The sequence below is a fragment of the Lampetra planeri genome, chromosome 1 (assembly GCF_965212315.1).
Source record: "Lampetra planeri chromosome 1, kcLamPlan1.2.h2, whole genome shotgun sequence".
NCBI lineage: Eukaryota > Metazoa > Chordata > Hyperoartia > Petromyzontiformes > Petromyzontidae > Lampetra > Lampetra planeri.
The window spans coordinates 25,325,994-25,349,566 of record NC_136107.1 but is presented as its reverse complement, the minus strand read 5'-3'; the positions used below and the strand labels follow the sequence as shown (position 1 = coordinate 25,349,566).

Below are 23,573 nucleotides of genomic sequence, written 5' to 3'. Positions count from 1 at the left end.
GGCCACTTTGTTAACGACTAATGCAACTATATATTTTAAATTGAACACGTTTCATATCCCTTATTACACCTATTAGCACATTTGTTTCTCATCATATTTATTCCACAAAGGTATTATCTTAACATTCATTCCATTGCACAGTGCTTTATATGGTGTGCAGACTTCCTTTGCAGGATTATGGCAATGCTGGCATCTGATTAAACACTTCCAAAGAACTACGCTTATCAGAGAACAAAGAATGTGCACCAACTGGCAGACATCACATTTCCTTTGGTATTATGGAGCAACATAGCCATGTTTTTTTTTTATTAAATGTCCTTGTTTTAGAATAGGAGTTTTACAAACTAAGCTACGAACCCCTCAGTCTAAGTTGAATTCAAAGCAACTGCTCATGATGGTGAGTGATATCTCGATTGACCTTTCTCTAGCCCCCCTTCAGTAATCCACACTTGTGGTGAAGTATGGTCAAACCCCCTCCATGACTGACAATGTGCAGGCATTTACATAGTGGAATATCTGACGAAGGCCTGAAAAAAGTTTTTATAATGTGTAATTTCAAACCAGTTGCTTTCACACGTAATGTATATATTCAAATGAATGTACTTAGTGTTACTTAGTCCGAACTACCCCATAAAACATTGACATTGTTTGAGAAATAATCAAATCATATTTTTGGAGTCATGAAAAATGTTTGTTTTACTGATTGGGAATTAATCAAATAATTTCCATTCCGTTTTAATAACATACTCTTTCCACATCCTCTTAAAAAATTCTAACACTTTTCACAGCCAGTTGATATTTATGATAATTGGTTCTTTACCCTTCTATCTGGCAACAAAACTGACACCTTTTTACAAGGAGTCATGTTTGCATAGACCGCAATACCTGCAGTCATAATACAAACAAAAGAACATAACTCTGATAATGTGCACTGTCCTTAAAGTTGATTGATCCACACCCGAGACAGCTTTCCTTAGAGCCTAGTCTCATATGGGTTGGACCAGATGACGCCAAAAGGCGCACAACTCAAAGACAATGCACCATCAGAGTATGAGAGCTCGGGGCAAACATCTACACTATGGGAACCTCATTTGCCAGTACAAAATATGATAATTGGTTCTTTACCCTTCTATCTGGCAACAAAACTGACACCTTTTTACAAGGAGTCATGTTTGCATAGACCGCAATACCTGCAGTCATAATACAAACAAAAGAACATAACTCTGATAATGTGCACTGTCCTTAAAGTTGATTGATCCACACCCGAGACAGCTTTCCTTAGAGCCTAGTCTCATATGGGTTGGACCAGATGACGCCAAAAGGCGCACAACTCAAAGACAATGCACCATCAGAGTATGAGAGCTCGGGGCAAGCATCTACACTATGGGAACCTCATTTGCCAGTACAAAATATGATAATTGGTTCTTTACCCTTCTATCTGGCAACAAAACTGACACCGTTTTACAAGGAGTCATGTTTGCATAGACCGCAATACCTGCAGTCATAATACAAACAAAAGAACATAACTCTGATAATGTGCACTGTCCTTAAAGTTGATTGATCCACACCCGAGACAGCTTTCCTTAGAGCCTAGTCTCATATGGGTTGGACCAGATGACGCCAAAAGGCGCACAACTCAAAGACAATGCACCATCAGAGTATGAGAGCTCGGGGCAAGCATCTACACTATGGGAACCTCATTTGCCAGTACAAAATATGATAATTGGTTTGTCTTTGAGTTGTGCGCCTTTTGGCGTCATCTGGTCCAACCCATATGAGACTAGGCTCTAAGGAAAGCTGTCTCGGGTGTGGATCAATCAACTTTAAGGACAGTGCACATTATCAGAGTTATGTTCTTTTGTTTGTATTATGGCTGCAGGTATTGCGGTCTATGCAAACATGACTCCTTGTAAAAATGTGTCAGTTTTGTTGCCAGATAGAAGGGTAAAGAACCAATTATCATATTTTGTACTGGCAAATGAGGTTCCCATAGTGTAGATGCTTGCCCCGAGCTCTCATACTCTGATGGTGCATTGTCTTTGAGTTGTGCGCCTTTTGGCGTCATCTGGTCCAACCCATATGAGACTAGGCTCTAAGGAAAGCTGTCTCGGGTGTGGATCAATCAACTTTAAGGACAGTGCACATTATCAGAGTTATGTTCTTTTGTTTGTATTATGACTGCAGGTATTGCGGTCTATGCAAACATGACTCCTTGTAAAAAGGTGTCAGTTTTGTTGCCAGATAGAAGGGTAAAGGACCAATTATCATATTTTGTACTGGCAAATGAGGTTCCCATAGTGTAGACGCTTGCCCCGAGCTCTCATACTCTGATGGTGCATTGTCTTTGAGTTGTGCGCCTTTTGGCGTCATCTGGTCCAACCCATATGAGACTAGGCTCTAAGGAAAGCTGTCTCGGGTGTGGATCAATCAACTTTAAGGACAGTGCACATTATCAGAGTTATGTTCTTTTGTTTGTATTATGACTGCAGGTATTGCGGTCTATGCAAACATGACTCCTTGTAAAAAGGTGTCAGTTTTGTTGCCAGATAGAAGGGTAAAGAACCAATTATCATATTTTGTACTGGCAAATGAGGTTCCCATAGTGTAGATGCTTGCCCCGAGCTCTCATACTCTGATGGTGCATTGTCTTTGAGTTGTGCGCCTTTTGGCGTCATCTGGTCCAACCCATATGAGACTAGGCTCTAAGGAAAGCTGTCTCGGGTGTGGATCAATCAACTTTAAGGACAGTGCACATTATCAGAGTTATGTTCTTTTGTTTGTATTATGACTGCAGGTATTGCGGTCTATGCAAACATGACTCCTTGTAAAAAGGTGTCAGTTTTGTTGCCAGATAGAAGGGTAAAGAACCAATTATCATATTTTGTACTGGCAAATGAGGTTCCCATAGTGTAGATGCTTGCCCCGAGCTCTCATACTCTGATGGTGCATTGTCTTTGAGTTGTGCGCCTTTTGGCGTCATCTGGTCCAACCCATATGAGACTAGGCTCTAAGGAAAGCTGTCTCGGGTGTGGATCAATCAACTTTAAGGACAGTGCACATTATCAGAGTTATGTTCTTTTGTTTGTATTATGACTGCAGGTATTGCGGTCTATGCAAACATGACTCCTTGTAAAAAGGTGTCAGTTTTGTTGCCAGATAGAAGGGTAAAGAACCAATTATCATATGTTGTACTGGCAAATGAGGTTCCCATAGAGTTGATATTTAATTTACAAATACATAATATATTTTGTTTAATCATGTGATCACTATACAAACACCTGCTTTAATATAAACAATACATTATTCTTTCAGATGGCTAAATGAAATTTAACTGCGAAGAGATTAATATCTAAGTTAGTTAGCCATTCAATTGCTTTGTGTGAGAGCGGGTGAATTACTGCTACACGGCTTTCAAATTTATATTTGAGGCGGTGTGAAATGATGTGATCCAGGGTTTGGTACTCGTAGTCGCAGTCACACACAGGAGTATTGTATGACCACGCCATTTCGATTCTGAAATTGGCATCACGCAGAGTTTGTACCGCGTATTTCCAAACAGGCATTGTTGATCTCGGGCCGTGGATGTGAGATGTTGTGGAGATCATTGATTGGCTTGTTTAGGTCAGCTTCTTGGCGATGCAGCTCATGCAGCGTTGCAGCTTAAAGGGAATATTTGGTTCCTGCGATATCTGACAGCACAGGGTGCCAAGGGAATGGCGTAGATTTGTTAAGTTCTCATCACGTTTAGTTGGGTATTAATGAGCCAACAGTGGTAGCTTTTTTCCAAAACTAGGGCTCAGTTCTCTGCTGTTGAGTACCCCAGGGAATCCATCCCGCCGCTCGAACCAACTAAAAAAAAACACACACACACGAAACAATTAATTTATTACATTTCATCTACACAATGTAATAACAAACCGCTAGGATTGACCAGTGAATGCAAAGTGTATTAAATGCACCATGCAAACAAAAGCACCTTAGTGGATGTCATGGAGATAACAATTCTGTGTAACATCAACAGTAACTCAGCATTGTATGATATAATGCTACAAAAATGGATTGTATTATAAATGCTATATATTAATCAGTCACAAAAGGCTTGCTTACATTCTATAAAATGCACTGGTTCACACTAGTGTAGTTTCCTTCTCATGTATAATATCTTTGAAATCCTAAATATACATACATTTTTGTATAGTTTTCGTATTCTTTTTCTTACGGCTGTCTTAAATGTTGTGCATCTCATCCCACCATTTTGTTTGACTTTGTATGTTGGTGGAGATTGTAAGTGTACATTATGACAGCTCATTTTAGTAATACAACGATGATGATCTGGGGCAAGCACTCCCTGGGCACAAATCCTGTAGCTCAGTTCCACAAATGAGAGCTAATGTCACTACTCTACCCAAAAGTAAAAGTGATTTCAAATAAGCATTGTGGCAGTGCTCAACTCTTGTCCACAGGCTTGAGCCAGTGGTTAAAGCTACACATTCATATGGCAAGGGCGATTATAGCAATAGACACAACGATGTTGACTTCTCCCCACATTTCATTTAATCGATCCCATAGAGATAATGGGCTGAGATACCTGCCAACCAGATGTTGAACTTGCACTTTTCCGATTGTGAGCGAGCCACTTCACTCTACCACTGAGTAACCTGGTTGAATAATCTACCCCATGCTCCGAGAGAATATTGCAAAGTACATCCATATGCATGTCTATGCATTCGTTGCTATGTATGCTATAAAGCATGTGCTTTTATTCCGTTAATATTGTGTCATATATGACTCGACATTCCACACCAGGATACCACACCAGGATATGCATTAACCTTACACCTACTCAGCATCAAGGCACAATTGCCAATCCTAATCTCAAGCTTGTGCGTGGGAAGTGGATAATCTATGAACATGACCACTGCACAATGTCTGTGTTATATTAATTATATTTAAAACAATGTTAAATATTTTAAATATCCTACCCTTTGGCAGCCTACAAAATATGGTGGTAAAATGCATATACAGCAAATGATCATAAAATACACTTAACAGTATGCGACTGTATTGTTTTCAGGAAAAAAACTCTAATTAGGACAAACTGAATATGAAATAAGAAATAATGTGAAATAACATGCTTGGAAAATGATCGCAAACAGGCTATGTTGGAACGTCATGATGGCAATTCTTATATTTTAAGTTACCTGTTTTGCATATTGAAAGTCCATTATTCATTATTAGCAGACTTTTAAATGTGAAATTATGTTTGCGATAAAGCAAAAACATGCACAATGGAAAATTAACCAAACAATACTTATTTACGCAGCGATAATTGCGATTGTGCTTCTGCCTGTGTATTTATGGTTAACAATGATAAATAGTTAATAAACAAATAATAGAGTGTTTTTCAGGCTGACTAAATTTCACCTGTGGCATCGTTGTTTTCTCAGTGAGAAAACAAAGAGTGGTTCAAGCAGTGCTATGAACCTGATGATTCCCAGCCACAGCTGACATGACCGGCGAGCGAGATCTGAACTGGTCCACGCTCGCCAACGCCTACCACCCCCCCCCCCCAAGACAAAGATCCCCCATACATACTTCGCAGACTCTTGAGGCAAGAACTGTTAGCGAGCACCTATGAAGGCTGGCACGCCACACGAGGGGGTGGTTGGCCAGCACCACCACGCCCTGCCGCTTTTGTCTCCCGAGTGGCGATGTTTACATACTCCGCAACAAGCACTCATTTGAGGGGAGGCCCAGGACCGGTTCAGATAATCGTCACTGGCTTTGGTGACCATGAGCGGAAATCGAACTCGGGCAGCTGGATTCGTAGCACAGCGCGCTAACCACTGCTCCGCCACTCTCCAGATCTCAACTGGTCCTCCCTCCCCATTTTAACCCACACCGACCAGTTTAGTGAAGTATGGCCACACTGCGATTGACGTAGGGCAGCGAAATGTGTTTTTCAGACTGACTAAATATCACCAATGACATGTGGCTACTGTATGTTCCCTCAATTGAGCAAAATTCCCTTTGGTAGGAAATGGACATGAAAAGTGCTGAGGGTTTAACTGTGGTGGAGACGCCTGACGCTGCTGAAGTGACTCATGACTGGCTCACTAGAGGGCTATGGTTCTAAGAAGTACACAAACGAGCACAATCTAATTCGCTGGCCAATTCTCACAGCAGTTAACACAAACACGTTAATGATCATAAAGGGCCCGTATTATTAAAATCGCTCGAGTCCTCATGCATGACAACAGTTGATAATGTTATATTCGTTTTCAACGTGCACTACTCTTTCACACCCATTTTAAACATACTCTGTTTAGTGGCATCCTTCATTGAAATTCAAACGAAGCTGATATTGTTGTTCATGAGAATTAGGTGGGGAAACGGTTTCACTGCGGTAACGATCGGCCAACAGCGAGTCTGATTCACAATAAAACTTTACTCAGCAGAGGTTGAGTCATCCGCCAATGCCGTTGTTAGTGTACATGCTTATCCCATATGATATTAATAATCAGCATTTTTTTGTTTAAGTTGTTTCACTTTTCTAGTTATTTGTAGTATGACTAAATATTTCCAAACACTCAGTCAACGAAATGAAAAATATGCAATGCCATAATCAGCCATGATCTATCCACTGCTGATTTAAGGCCTCTGCAGGCTGTCTCCATTGCTCACTAATATGCTATTAAGCTCATTCCCTCCTTTAGTAGCCACTGCCATTTAGTCTCAACCACTGGAAAACATCCCATATCGTAATGTATCATGTTGAAGCTCATTTATTTTTCTTTTCATTCGAAATTAAGTAGTTAATTGATAAGCAGGTATTTAACCTATATATGTCCACTAATCTGCGTTCCTCTTTCTCTCAGTGCAATTTCAAACGTGCAAATCTCCAGGCTTCCTTGCACAATTTTCTAATGATATTAATTTTGTTCATTTGTTTTGTTCAGTGTCAGTTTTTTCTGATCCTAGGTCACATAATGTAATATGCACTGATTAAAAACGTTATTTTTCAGGTATATTGGTTTTCATAATCAAGTAACAATTTTCAAGAGTACTCCAACCTGCTTTCATCTGCCTCTTCATTTCCTCAATTTGATTGCAGTCTGCCTTGACTAACTATCCAAAATATACATACTCTGATGTGTTATCCAATTGAATCCTTCCAACAAATAACTGAAACAGTTTTTCGCTATATGTATAGCAAATATTACCTTTCAAAACAAAACTATATCTATCTCAATGCCCGATTGAGGGATAGGCTCTACTAATATTTATTTGGGCCTCAGAGCCAGTGATTATTATAAATGCTGCATTCCCATGATGGATGTCAGTTTACCTAAATATCAGGGAGATCACTGTTCATGTCCTATGAAGTGATACTGATTTTGTCAACTACATAGGGATGATGGGTTGAGTTGTCCAATTATGAGGTCCGAGCACTCAAACCGCAGCACTACCTTGCCAGATACTGTAGGAAACCATTATAAAGGTGCTAGAACATAAGAACAGTTTTACGTAACGCAAAAACAAAATAGTAACATGAATTTAGAGTTTTGTAGTTTATTTTGATATGTTAAATGGGCTGTAACAACTGTATAAGGTGGTTTGTCAGTCTTTTTTGGAAATATACCAACGCAGAATACAGCATCGCGTGCTTTCAGATGCGCTTCTGCTGCCGACTGCAACACTCTTCCTTCAAATATTAGGAAGACACTGAAGCCGTGTACTTTTACATATAATGTAGATTGAAAACTCTATTTCCTTACAACTGCTTTTGTGTTAATTTGTTGTCCTTCCCCCACACCTCCGATTAGCACGGTTGGCTATGTGCGGTGTAAAATAAATTCAACATGTGCATTATTATGACGTCTATCACAGCACCAACCTGCTCCGATGGAGAGATGAGTATGAAGGTCTTGGCACGGTGGTACAGGTTTATTGAACAGCTGTGGGACAAGAGGTACCTTGTAAGGTGCCGAGCAATATACATGAGCAGTTTATTAGTTTCAGTTTTTTGGGGGACAATTTGCAATCATTACCATGAGATTATTTCTCTAAAGTGGTCAGTTGCGGAGATTGATTAAGTGTGCTTTGAATGCACGACTAGCTTCTGTACACCTCCTATGCCATTGCTGAAACTAATAGGAGTCAACAACACAGTAATCAACAAAAGACAGGCGACCACACCATGGAAGTTGTGTGTATGCGAATAGGAACACTTCAGGATTGTCTTTGAATCACACCCCGATGAGAACGTATACAGTATTCAGGATTGTCGATACGAAATATAAGATGACTACACTAATAATTATTATAATTGACACAGCAATAACTGCGAATATTATATATATGTGAAGAAGCCAGTTAGTATTCTCACATTTCAGCAGGATTGCATTTGTGCTTACATTTAGTTTGTTTATTTTTTTGTTCATAATTGAGGGAGTAAAAGTGTGAAAATCAATGCCATTACAATAAGAGTGTGCACAATCCGGATGGTATAATTGAATTAGTATGCATACCATTGCACGTGTTTTTATATTACCATATTTGTTTGTTGTTCAGTTTAACACGTACGCTTTCGCGATCAATATGTTGTTATTCAAATTGATCATGGTAAACAGGCACACTTGCTTCTCTTGAAATGTATTATTAAAGTAAATGTGCTTCTAACCACGCACTATTGCACATTGGAGCCATATGGAGTGAAGACGTACTATATACAAACTACGTTACATTTTATTTCAGTGTTTTAGTTGCACATGCAATACTCTAGTAAAGACAGTTGTTTCTCTTTCGTCATGCATTACCCTACACCTTTATATCTTACACCAGATGTATAGATAATAGGCACCATTCCAAGACCATTGTCCTTTTTGCACATTCATTTTATGTCATTAACTCACTTTTTGTGCTAACACTGCCCGTACCGTTTAGGCTTCTGTAGGAGCTGTCCTTTGTCTGTGACCCTGATTGCTGATAAATCTCCCAGTTTGTAGTGCACCCTTAAAAGTAAAATGTTCTGCTCATGCCGTTCCTCTAGTCATCTGATTCCTGTGATATATTATCCTACCCAGCATAAATTATGCATTAAATTAATTGGATTAAACAAAAACATTATCGTAAAGAGAGAAAAATCTTGAATAATTAAGTTGACTGATATTGTTGATTCCTGCAACATTAATGTTTTTTATATTTCGTTTTATATAATAATGTTATAATAATTGGAATAAGGCATGGATTTAAAGCGAATGGAGGCAAGTTTGTAATAACGGTTCAAAAAAGTAGCGGTGTCTTATAATGGTAATTCATGGTAATTGCCTGCAACTTTGAGGTGAACAATGTAAGCTACCATATAATTACCAGGTTAGGCTTAGATTTTAGACCTATATTCTTTGTAATTGCCAAGTAACCCGAATACTAAACCAAATATAGTAGTCTTCACCAGACACTTTCAGGCAATTACCAATAAAAATTGCTTCATTATTTTTTCTCCTCATAGGAGAGTGTTTTACCGATTTTGCTTAGAGGACAAATTATACCACCACTGAATGCACTTCGTCACTTGAACACAAATCTATTCTTTGCTGGAAAGGCAATTATTTTAGATGCCACGCTCCAATCACACGGAGGTACGACTATTGCATAGTCAAGCACTACATGTGCAATTTTCACATTGCAGTATTCATGACATTGTCAAAACATTGTCATCTGTGGCAACTACCATACAATTACACACATGACACACAGTCAGGTGATGCCTGGCATTGGATGTGGTCCATACACAACACAGTCATGTGACTCAGTGAAGCTTCCTGGGTAAACAAGCATAATAATAATAATCAGTGAAACTTGGACTGCAGTGATATACTGCCAGATTAACAGTTATGAAATGAAAGGCACTGTATTCAGCTGCTTTTGCAAAAAAATGACAGCTATTTTGCATTGGGTACATTTATGAATTGGAAGTCATTTTCCAAAACTTTTTAGTCGCAGCAGTTAGATGTGCTGATATATAGCGACAACCTATTAGAGTAGTTTAATGCGGTGATATATGCAGTGTTATGTATCAGATTTTTTTGTTAGGTGCAGTAACATGATCAGACTATGTTTTGGCAAGGTATTCATCACATGAGGTAACACCAATTTGTTTTTTTTTTGCTTATTATTTTATGTATCCTTCAGATAAATTAGCTGTTCTGTCTCATGAGTCAAATCATTTAAATCTGATCCACACACATGATTATGGCACTTTTATGGAGAAGTTGATTTAAATGGTTAGCCATTGTGGCCGTAATGAATTTATCTGTCTCATCTCATAAACAACACCATAGACTTCTGCTAACCAACTTATATTACTATTAAACCAGCCAATTTTCTATGCTTTAACTCTCACTTAGTATTTTCTGAGAAGTTATTTTGTTTTGCCAATTTGCAATCGTGTTTAAATAATATACATGAGAACATGTCTACACATTATGAAGACCTGTAATTCGTTTTAATGTAGGGTTAATAGCAGGATTAAAGAACTGTAATTTGCAATTAGATCGTAATATACGGGATATAACACGAATAGATAACTGACAATTGCAATTAATTGTCACATTGTAATGTTTAATTTGGAGTGAATTAATTTATACACTTTAAACTTAGCTTCATAGTTTTGAGTTCTACACTTTATTTTGTTTGATATTAATTTTTCTGACTTTGCTTTGTCATGTGAAACAACGAGATATATATATATAAACAAATGTCCAAGCAATATTACAGTGTAAAACAAATTAATTAGTTTATTACTAATCTATTTTTTTCTGAAATTCTACGTTATCAACAGCATTATCACCAATAAGCGTGACTGCAATGATTGTGTAGTGTCGTAGGTCTCTTCTTCTTCTCTCCCTCGAGGCGTGTGTGTGTGGGTGGCGTGCAGCGCACAGACTCAGTCGGAGACGAGGTAGCCTCAGGAGGCATCGTCTTTCTTTTATTAAGTTCACACCAACAACTCCGGCCTCCTCTCTCACGACCACACTGCTATACGGCCCAGCCCAGACACGACCCTGCCCGCATTGCACCGACAGCGCCGACCGAGACAGCCAACTACTTTCCATCCACGCAATGATCGGGCGAAGACGGTAGCGACGACGAGACGAGTCCACTCCCAGAACTGTCAGCCCAGAGCTCTCGCTCTCCACTGCTTATATTCCCCTCGGCGTGGCTTGGCTCCACCTGAGCCACGCGTCCCTTCTCGAAACCACCAGAAGGTTCCAGGGGCCTCCCTATGAGGACTACCGTAACCCTTGCCCCAGTTTTTCTGCCCTGCCGGCACACATACAGCCGTGCATATGCTCAATGGCGTGTGCGCCAAGTGTCCACCTACAGTTGCTGCTGCTGCAGAGCAGTCGGCACTGTGTATATATTCCCCTCGGCGTTTGTATAAAAACATATCTTGGCTCAGCTTCTACTTGGTATCTCTACATGTCAGAGGTGCAAAGTCCAACCATTAAATAAAGGTGAAATAAAATATACTTCCCAGGATACAACACAAGTGGGAGTGTCTTTTTATGAATTGATTATTATCTATATATATAAAATCGCAAATCTGTCTGTCTGTCTGTGTGTGTGTCTGTGTGTCGCCGGACCATACGCAGTTTCATTGGACGAAATGTGAGGGATTTGCGAGACACGATTGGTCCATTTGGTTTTCCACGGCAGTTGCCCCTGGCAACGGGTAGCGACGCATTCGCTGCGGGGTGGACGCCATTTTTAATTCCCGTTAAAAATATGCGCACGCATTAACATGCGACTCTGAGGTAAATTCATCAAAGTTTCACGTCCTCTTCACTCCCCCCCCCACCCCAATGTGTGCAATTACTATTATAGGGTCGGTAGATAATAAAATTATAGCGATTAGACAGTATTATTGTAGCGCGGGGGGGGGGGGTAACGGCCCCAGTACCCAGCCTCAGCCGGGTGGGCAATCTAGGCGAGGCCGGAGGCTCTGCACGGTACTAGGCCTCGACACCCCACCCGTGTCAAGCGACGACTTTGTGGTATAAACTCGATATACCCAGCGTTGCCCGGGGGGAAAATACATTTAAAATCTTCTGAAAACTTTAAAACATTACATACCAATGAAAATACAACTGTGTAATTACTTTTAAACCCGACGCGCCAAGAATCGATTATCTGAATCGCGCAAAGGAATCGAAGGTTGTAGATTCCTTTAGATTCGGACGATTCCCGTTTACTATAAGTTGGTTAAAGTCGATATAAACTGCTACGAATGGGAAATACCCGGCGTTGACCGGGGCAAAAATGTAATTAAAAACTCCTGAAAACATTAAAACATAACATACCAATGAAAATGAAACTCTATCATTCAAAATGTAAACCCCCAACATGCCAGGAATCGATTCTTTGAATCGCACAAAGGACTAATCGAAGGTTGTAAATTACTTTAGGATCGCGCTTCCACTTTAATATAAGTTGGTTATAGAGTTGATATAAACTGCTACGAATCCGAAATATCCGGCGTTGACTGGGGCAAAAATATAATGGTGAGGGCGGTTGTGAGTGGCGATTGTGAGTGGTGATTAGTGAGTGGTGAGGGGAGGTTGAGTGGTGAGGGTGAGTGGTGAGGGTGAGTGGTGAGGATGAGTGTTGAGGGTGAGTGGTGAGTGGTGATTGGTGAGGGTGTGATTGGTGAGGATGAGTGGTGAGGGAGAGTGGTGAGGGAGAGTGGTGAGGGAGAGTGGTGAGGGTGAATGGTGAGGGTGAGTGGTGAGGGTGAGTGTTGAGGGTGAGTGGTGAGTGGTGATTGGTGAGGGTGTGATTGGTGAGGATGAGTGGTGAGGGAGAGTGGTGAGGGTGAATGGTGAGGGTGAATGGTGAGGGTGAGTGGTGAGTGGTGAGGGTGAGTGTTGAGGGTGAGTGGTGAGTGGTGATTGGTGAGGGTGTGATTGGTGAGGATGAGTGGTGAGGGAGAGTGGTGAGGGAGAGTGGTGAGGGAGAGTGGTGAGGGTGAATGGTGAGGGTGAGTGGTGAGTGGTGAGGGTGTGTATACATGTAAGGTTATTAAGAAATATATTTTTCACCCAGGCAACGCCGGGTACTTCTGCTAGTTATAATATATTGGTAAACGATTAAAAGAGACAGCTGCCAATCTCGTTTCGATATTTTATCAAGAGCATGCTCTCATCAACCGGCTGACATCATAAACAGAGCACACACATGTTTGATGTTGACATAAATGGTTTGGCCAGACGTTTGATAAAAAAATATATACATTGCTCAAGAAACGCGTGTTATCGATTTGCTTGGTCATATCATTTTAGCATCTGTCCACTTCGTACTGATGTGCATTGATAGGCAGCGGCGTCACGTGGCCATATTTACAAATGCATATTTGCACTCAATTTCCCAGTGCCAGTAATTCTCTGCATGTTCCCAGCCTTCACATCGGGGTTTTCAACGGCAATGCAAATTCTTAAATTCACTCATACAAATTTTTTGCATCTCGATTTATGTGAGAGCTTATTTAAAATTGAATATTTTACAGTGTGTGTAGAGTTTATACATTATTCTTAAAATTCAATTTCTTGCAAATGGCATGCAATTATTTTCTTTGCAACAATCCAAGAAATACTCCCGACCGCATATTCAGCTAGATAACAGGCTGTAGGTAATGGGATACGAAAAGGTCGCAGCTAACGCTACATGCTCTGACATTTAATTTTGCCTGACTTTCATTGCTGTGCAGAGGTGGGATGATGAATCTGGTTCTTTGTGTTAGCCTTAAAACAATCAGAAACATTACTCGCTGCAGTGCACTTTATTGTGAGCTATAATCGTTACGAACAGTCTTCGTATTTAGATTAACTCCTTTATTTTAATTAAAAACAAAGCAGAACTTACATTTTTGCTGTTAATTTGGGTGATTTTTTTGACAGACCCATAATAGGTGTAGCTCGAACATGCCATATTCAATTGAGGTTTTTAAGAATGTGACTTCACCATCCGTGTGACTTTCTGAAATGTTAGTGCTTTTTAATGAAATGAATAGATTTGATTAAATTGTACGATTTTATGGCCACATGTATTAGATAATGAGATAAATGTCCCAAACTCATTAACAATGGGGAACGTCATCTGATATGCGAAATATTTCAGAAAATTGTATACGTGCTAAAAACGATATATTTTATGTTTATTATTTGATGTTAGTGGTTGACATACATTTTATGTGTTTTGGAAATAAAACTGGAAAAAGTGACAGTGATGTATACATCTTGCAGGGACTTTGGTTTAGAAGTTGGTTTATTGGCTAGCTCCATTGAGAAGCAATTGTATATTTATTAACATCTCTGACAGCAAACAGTAGTGTTTATTGATGGCATGTTGACTTGGAGTAAGCGAGCATCCTGCTGGAAATCTTTAAATGATGAGAACTACAAATAATTCTAAATTATGTTTTCTGTGCAGTATTTATAAGCATCATCATAACTCTTTACTTTGTTTTAATAATGCGACAAAATACTTCATTGCGGCCAGGGTAACATGTGGCCCTTGGACAAAGCACTACTCTTCTTTGAGTTAAATAACTGTGTGTTTGATGAGATTCTGTATAAGAGTGTGGTGATTTTGTAAATTGTCTACATAACCTGCAATAGAGTAATGAGACATTGTGGCACGATTTAAGTTGTAAGTTACATAACCACCACATTGCATACATTCCAGACCCTTCGTAATTCCAGAGTTTTTCAATCACTGCTGTTCGATACTCTGAATATTTGCGCAGATTAAATAAATAAAAGACAATTATTATCATCTTGACTTAAAGTTTTCGTGACTGCAGGAATTTATATTATTGGGTATTTCGGTAAAGTCACGTAGATAGGTTCAAATAAAATAACAAAAATAAGTACGAGTCACTGGCATCAGTAACCAAAAAAGTTTTGGTTATTTTCTTTATCATTTAATTATTATCATTTTCAACTGTTATAGTTCCCTTCACCCAATTGGTACCACAGCAACCCTAGGCCCACCACTACCTGTGTCTAGATAACTTTACCCACTGCCACCTTCACATTTCCCACTTTATACACGCAAAATTGGACTCATGTGCACCAGTAATAATGTTTTATATATATAATTACACAATTTCTTCCATGATTGCATAGTTCCTTGTGAACTTGAGAGATAGAGATTAATACAATACACTATTATTTAAAAGGAACTATCCTGAATCGTGAATTTGCAAAAAGTGCAGATCATTCGGAAACATTGCAAACATTTCCATAAAAGAATGAATATGCATGATACAGTATTTTAAAGTACGAGTCACTGGCATCTTAACGGTGTATTTCATCTTTTATACATGTTCCTGTTTACCACTTAACAACCACAGAAAATTAGTAGGACTACATATAGCATACAAATATCATCACATTCCAAGACGCTGTACATAAACATGAAAAAATTTAAAGTTTGTTTAAAATAAAAAAAGCCCTCATGCCGCCGATGAACCCCCAGCAGGGATTGGGGCTTGAAACAGAGCTGGGACCAAGCCAGCATCAGGGAATTCGAAATAATGGAAAATGTTTGGAAAAACACAATTCACCAAAATTGTCAAAATCTTTATTTATCCTAACAAATATCGATGAGCTATGAAGTTATTATATTCGTAGTTTCACAGATATGCAATGGAGAGGATGAGAATGGAGAGAGGATGAGAAATACAACAAAATAAGGTCTCACAGATTGATAACTGTTTAATTTAAACAGCTAAACTTCTAACATTGTCATGCAGTTTTATTCCATGTCTCTGACCGTACAAAATCATTATCACGTGAAACCAGACTTTCGCCAGCAGATAAATATATTCACAAGCAGATACATCTGATGGAAACATATTTTATGCAACCAGCTATTATTGATTCTAGATTTGAAGCTTTCGTGACTGCAAGGAATCATATTCTTAGGTTTTTTCGGTAAAGTCACGTAGGTAAAACATCAAAATTAATGAAAATAAAATAAAATAAAAACAAAAATCACGACGTTTCGGAGGCAACACAAGTCTCCGTCATCAGGTGGGACCGTCACAGCCAGATTAGCTGCATCAAGTGATGCAGCTAATCTGGCTGTTGATGCAGCTAATCTGGCTGTGACGGTCCCACCTGATGACGGAGACTTGTGTTGCCTCCGAAACGTCGTGATTTTTGTTTTTATTTTATTTTATTTTCATTAATTTTGATGTTTTACCTACGTGACTTTACCGAAAAAACCTAAGAATATAGCTATTATTGAATGGCTTTGTGAATCGCATGGTGCATCTCATCAATAAAACAAGAGACATGTCTTGTGTGTTTAACTTCGATAGAGCCTCGATAAAGTTATTATTATCATGGACAATTGGTAATAACAATGCTTGATTTCTTTAAAAGAGTTACTGACAAGTGTCTTTAATATGAAGAGTTACTGACAAGTGGTGAAGAGATATTTTCATCCTAATTCTAGTTACCAATGCAGCTATAAAAGTGTTACGTGATGGACATTCAATTCAAACGTCTGCAGTGTGCAATACATTGGGTAAACAAAAAGTCGTAAGGAGTGAGTTTTGCGTTATGCTGCATAGAGATGGAAAAGGACATTGTATTAGAGATCGGTATAAAAATATTAGCAGAATTGACATTCAAAATATAGAGAATCTGAATATCGAAATTAGATTACTCTCCTGTGTATGTGATTTGTCAAAATGAAATACACATCTAAACAAATGTGTTATCAATATTTAATTAAATTGTCTAAAACCCATGTCTATTATTGTTTGTTTTATGCTTATAAAAACAATGAGCTTGTCATGAATACAAACTTGGTAGTTATGAATATACCCTTCATGTCGACTATCTACTGTATGCACTACTCCCCGTATTCATGCCTTAATTATGTAAGAATACACGTATGTCCTCTAGGGGGCAGTATATTACAGGCCATGCTTTCAGGGATCATTACAGCAATAGGCTGTTTGTATTTTAGAGATTACTTTGCAGGGACATTTTAAGACATAAAAAATACCATTGGCATAACATTTTTAAATAAGACGCATGTCACCATGTATGCATTTAGCAACCATATATTATGCATGTAGCCATTGTCATAGTAAAAATTATCACAATGCTTCCTATGTTATCCCTAAATTAAAACAAATTTCACATGAAACGCTCCTATATTTATTCGATGCATAAACCATGACGGTCATCCTCGCAGCGGCTTTTGACTCGTTATCGAACAAAGACGGCCACCATCGCGTGCTTTCAGATGCCCTTCTGTGGCTGTCTGGCATGTTCTTCCTTTCAATATTAGGAAGCCACTGGACCTATGCACTTTTACATCTAGACTGAAAATTCATTTCTTGAGAACTGCTTTTTGTTGTCCTTCGCCCCGCACCTCTGATGAGCACGGTTGGCTATGTACGGTGGTGTGAAAGAAGTTCAACATATGTACAGAAGGGTTTGAAGGTAATGTGCATGGGTTTCTCAAAGCAACGCTGAGTTTTCCCTCATTCCACACCACTACGCTGTGCAATTTTCGTCGGCGAAGCAGTCACTGCACAAAGAGCCCGTTTTTTTACATAAAATCTGTCGGAAGCACTTTGGCTGCAGAGGGTGCCTGTGACCTTGCGGCAGCATTTGAACACGCGTTTCCCGTGCTCTAATAAAGCAGAAGGTAGGAGAGGGTGGCTGTGGAGGACGAATGTCTCTTAGGGGATTTCTTTTTGCATCAAATTTGTCTTGACAGGATTGTGCAGAAGCAAGCCCTGGGTAAGCTCTTGCAATCAGCACCTGCCAACAAAATCCAATCAACTCTAATGCCACCTTGAGAACAATGTGTCAAAAGACACTCTGAGGGTGTTCAATACACGTGCCTTGTGCAAGCCGTGGCCAGCAAAGATACAGTTTGCACTCTCCAACCATGGAACCCTAAATACCTGCTCCCCCCTATGCAGTGAAGCTGCTGAATGATGATCACACTTAAGCTCTTACTTTATTAAATCTCAGTGCGACACACGTCACTTTTTTTTCCACAAAATGTAATCAAGCAGGAGGATATAGGGGATGTGTATGTTTTGTCAAGATACTTACATGATGTAACATCTGCATGTCCAATGTGTTTGCAGAGTTGTTGAACATTAGGAAGCAAAAATCTTGACTTAAAGCTTTCGTGACTGCAGGAATTCATATACTTTGGGTCTTTCGGTAAAGCCACGTAGATATAATAATATATCACGACGTTTCGATCGCAACCCAAGCAATTGTCATCAGGTGAAAAAATAGTGGGAGAGCTGAGGCAGGAAAAAAATAATACAATGGCCACCTTCACAGATTCGTTGTCGTGGAGGAGCTCAGCTCTCCGATCTTACATTTACATGAAAAATTTCATCTCTAGCCCCACCCACTTCGCTTATGACCCTTGGGCTACACCCATCTCAAACCTTTATAACACCTTGGCTCAGCAGTGCTCCCGCTATAATTTTTTTCCTGCCTCAGTAGCTCTCCCGCTATTTTTTCACCTGATGATGATTGCTTGTGTTGCAATCGAAACGTCGTGATATTTTATTATTTTTTCGATCTACGTGGCTTTACCGATAGACCCAAATAATATTAGGAAGCAGAAGATAAAATAAAAGTCATTTTTTTTACAAAGCTACAAAAACAATCCTGTGTATCGTACTGTTGGTTGGGATATTGTTACACTTACGCTGCACCGATGTATAAAAAATAATATTGTTTTGTTGTCATGTACATGGACACTTAACATTAGTGCTGTGTTGAGTCCCATTGCTAGTTGTAAAGATAATGTGTAAAATCCACTGGACATATTTTCCAGATATGATGAGCCTGTTGTGTAATTGAACCATAATTCGTGTGCTTTGACTGATTTGTTTTATTTTGTATTTATTATGTGTACACAAACACTCATCTGTTTCCACTGTCGTGTGCAATGAGGAAGACAGCTTTTCACGTAGCTATCACAGTTCACTTTAATATGAAAAATTGTCCTTAAATACATGCCCTCGGTCTAGCCAGACGTAACTGTATTTATATGACATTACTCACAAAAAGCAGTTCCTGAGTGTCAATCCTGGTTGCAGGTTAGCGCCATCTACAAGCCCTCCATGGTCAATAAAATACCACTCTGTAGACATTCAATAGTTGTTCTCTGGGTAGAAAGACCCTTATAATGTATTTGTGAAATTTCAATCATTGGCGGATGGCCAATACTTGATTTTAGTTGGGAGACTCTTTGACCTCAATACTAATTGCAATGTTAATTGCAATTAGTATTGAGGTGAGCCTAAGCTTGAAGACTCTGTTTACGAGTCCTGCATTGGGATGTTTGGAATGTTAGACAAATCCTGGATGCCCAGAGAAAACGTATTATCATGAGGGGATAACACTAAAACTCCACATGGATATTGGGTATTCTATCCACATTCCAGTGTGTGGACCAAATATTTCCGCGGATCACACCTACTGATGTGTCGCTATCTCCTGGCACTACACAGCCCTTGTAACTCTATGCCTCATACCTGAAAACACTGTTGGACACCCATATAAGCTCTAACTAGGCTCAACACTGCTTAGCTTCCGAGGTCCAGTAAGATCAGTTTTCAGTAATGGTGATTTGGTTATAGATAAATTAGTGTTTTGCAGCAAAACGTTATGTTATTGGCATGAATACATTGGTAGGTGTTAAAATTATACCATGGCTGAATACATAGAGCAAGTTCATGCGTATTTCTTCGTTGGCTTGCTTTATCACCACAGGCTTATGTAATGTAGAATTTAAGGAAGACTGCAATTATCCCCACTTGTCTGCTTGTTGACATATCTTTCTGAACATTATTTATATTGATGTAGCAGAGTTTTAATTGAAAAAGGATAAGATAAAATGTATTAACTTGCTCATGGTTAAGGTTTACGATGAGGGCAAAGTATATTCTGCTTAGGTGCGAGGCCTTGAGCCAATGGTGGGAGTTGGATATTTGCCTGATGGGGGCTAGTTTCTACACAGAACAACCACTGTTTACCTCGCACAAAGTAGTACTTTTCTCAATTTAGCGAACCCCAAGTGATGATGGACTGATTTAAATTTAAACTTTTAATCCTCATTGTGCTTTCAACCCTATGCTAACAGTGCAACCTGGCCAGATAATTAAGGATTTATCTAATTCTTTATCAATATAAAGTTGCTCATGTCTAAATTACCATCAGTTAATTTGATAACTTTTGTAAAATGTCTCAGTTTTGGCAGTGTCCCACAAGTAAAAATTTCTTTGTTCGTTTCTCAGTCCGCTTGTCCTGGTGAGGGTTCGAGCAGCAGCATGTTGAGTAGGGAAGTCCAGACCTCACTTTCCCTAGCGACCAACTCTAGCTCTTTCTGGGGAATTCCCAGGCGTTCCCAGGCCAGCTGAGCGACATGTCCCACCAGCGTGCCCTCGGCGGGCCCCAGGGTCTCGGCCCAATGGGACATGTAGAGTTCCAGGGGGAGTCTATCCGGGGGCATCCTTAACAGGTGCCCGAATCACCTCAACTGGCTCCTTCTCAATCCGGAGGAGCAGCGGCTCGACTCTGAGGTTCTCCCAAATTACCAAGCTTGACACCCGATCATGGAGAGTGAGCCCGGCAACCCTGCGGAGAAACCTCTTTTCGGCCCTTTGTACCCGTGATCTCATCCTTTCAGTCATTACCCAAAGCTCATGACCATAGGTGAGGGTGGGAATGTAGATCAACCTGTAAAGCGAGAGCTTTGTTCAAGAACTCAGCTCGCGCATTACTATCACAGAGCGATACAGTGCCCGCAACACTGCGGACGCCGCACCGATCCGCCTGCTGATCTCACGTTCCCACTTCCCATCACTGGTGAAAGAGACCCCGAGGTACTTAAACTCCTCCACTAAGGGCAGCTGTTCAATCCACCATCTCCCGTGAGTGAACCATGACCTCAGATTTGGAAGTGCTGATCCTCATCCCAGTCGCTTCACACTCGGCATCAAACCGTTTAAGTGAATGCTGGAGATCACAGACTAACGAGGCAAAGAGGACAACATCATCTGCAAAAAGCAGCAACGCCATGATTCATTATTTGCTAGTGCCATACTGTGGTCAACACAATGCAAGTATTGTACGCAAACAACGATACCATTGTGTAATAAACTTCTGCTCCTCTAGATTCAAATTCATACGGACACCAGCACTGCAGAGTATTTTGTCATCACGAATGCCAAGGGCACCTTAGCATTACACCAACATGCCTCCTGTTGTCTCACTTTGCTGAATGCATATAACTTGGCCACAATTGGAATGCAGAATACAGGCTCGCAAACATTGGAAAATTAGGCTTTAATTAACCAATACTGGCCTGTATTTTTTTATTTTTATATCTACGTGACTTTACCGAAAGACCCAAAGAGTATTGCCTGTATCTATGCATGCTTCTTTCTATCATTACAAACGTTTGTGCGTTCCTCCCCTGCCGTGTGTATACTGTATAGTATATCAAATGTTGTTCTTCCAGAGGTAGCGAGATGCCCCATATACCCACATGAAAGCACAAAGCTGGCTTTTAACCTGTGCAGCCGTACATGATTGAAATAGTTTCCAGTGTAGGGAGTTGATCATCTCTGCTGACTTACCACTGTCTCTACAAAAACAACATATCTTCAGAATATTGATATATTTGATAAACGATTATGCTATATGTGATTTTGAGGCCAAAGTTATATTTCACTCCAAACCCCTGTACAATTTATATGACGTCTGAGGGAATATCTTTTGAAACAAACATTGTCGTGGTGTATTTAGAAATGCATAGTAAATTACTGCACTAAGTGTATTTTAATTAAATGGTAATTCGGCACAGGAATATATTGCCGGAGGGTTGTGCCTTGCTTGCTCTCACGTGAACGAACCGTGCCACAATGCATGCATTGGCAATGTTGTTGGCACAATGCATGTATTGTGCCAACAACATTGCCAAATGAGAAGTCAATTGATATATAAAGTCACACGTGTCACCGTACTAGATGGGTGATTACACCTCTCTTGCTACGCTTGTGTGGTTATGAGATGAAAAACACTCCAAGCCATACAATTTACGTGGATTATTGGAGGCTCTCTCAGACGAGTGTCCGAAGTCAGGGAAGGATCGTTATAGGTAGAGGAGTGTGTTCAGGACAGAGCACAGCACGTTCTGTGGAGAAGTATGACTGAAGAGTGATACAATTGAGCAACCATGTATTACCGGTGTATCTTATTGCATGCAAGCAATATTCACCGAGTCATTCTAAAGCCATATTATTCTAAGTACACCTCGAAAGGTAACGGTACTGTATAGGCGGTCCTCTACTTACGTCGGTTTGACTTAAGTCAATATGCACCTAGGCAAAGTCGCCGGTGGCAACACCAGTTTTGCCACTCACGGCAGTCGGACCCACACCGATGTCACGACGCCGACTCAGACTCCATTTCTGTGCACAAAGGCATGCTACGTCGCCCAGTCAGTCTGCTTCCTCCTGCACTCCCGTAGTAGAACCTCTGTGCATTCTTAGTGATTTGTAAGCGTTTTTTTCAATTGATATTTCAAAATGGCTGATAAAAGGAAAGGTCAGTGCCCCAGTGATGATGTTGAAAAGAAAAGTAGCAGCAAGGCCATTGCTGTATTCAGTCCAAATGAGCCAGGAATTACCAAGAATCAAGGCAAGAACGTTCTAAACACACTATGGTAGTTTATATATTGGTATTTGATTAAATATGTTATTTATATTCATATCGATACACATTTGCATATCATACCCTTGGTCAAGAACATAACCCCCTATTATTATATCATTATTTTTCTAGGAATATCGCTCTCGACTTACGTCGTTTCCACTTGTGGCGTCGTTTCCTCTTCTTGCACCTCTTTAGGAACATAACCCGACGTGGGTCTGAAGAGCAACTGCATTCGCAGCGCCAGAAATTGAAATAATTTACTGGGGGATGGTAGAATTGACGAACAGAATAACAAATGTCTGTTTCAGCGCATTCGTTGCAATAACAAAGTATATTCACATACCCTTTAGACGGATGCTTGTGAATAATATATATGTAAGATACATGTACGGACTTCCCTCCACTACACGTGTCGTTGTGTTCCTTGTGGAATGTAGTTGGGCTCAATTGTTTACTGCCACCACCACGGCTCATTCTGGTTCAGTTCCACCCCAGAGTGTGAGAGTAGAATCTTAGGTGGGATGGTAAACACATTCTAGGTTCTACTCAATGCTTTCATGAATATTTCATAAGTTATTACTCCGTGTGTAAAGACCGAAACACAACAGATTGCTTACCTGACAGTGCACGCGGTGTGTGTGTGTACAAACGCGGGCAGTCAGGAAGCCAAACAAGGCCTGTGATTGGTGCGCCGAATCTGGGGGAAGACCACGTGGGGTGGATGGCGGAGAAAAGGGAGATACAGAGAGAGAGACCTGCAAGGGGATTGGTTAGAGGCAGATAATTGAAGGC

The 23,573-nt window shown here is 40.0% G+C and overlaps 1 long non-coding RNA gene across 1 annotated transcript; it reads right to left on the bottom strand.

Annotated features, from left to right (window-relative positions):
- Positions 1-2,312: 2,312 nt before the first annotated feature.
- LOC144728910 (uncharacterized) lies at positions 2,313-23,481 on the bottom strand. Its single transcript, XR_013587628.1, has 4 exons — positions 23,399-23,481; positions 22,931-23,007; positions 7,898-7,958; positions 2,313-3,849 (listed from the first exon to the last, which is right to left on the bottom strand). It is a non-coding gene; the product is annotated as an uncharacterized LOC144728910 (long non-coding RNA).
- Between the last annotated feature and the right edge of the window lie 92 nt (positions 23,482-23,573).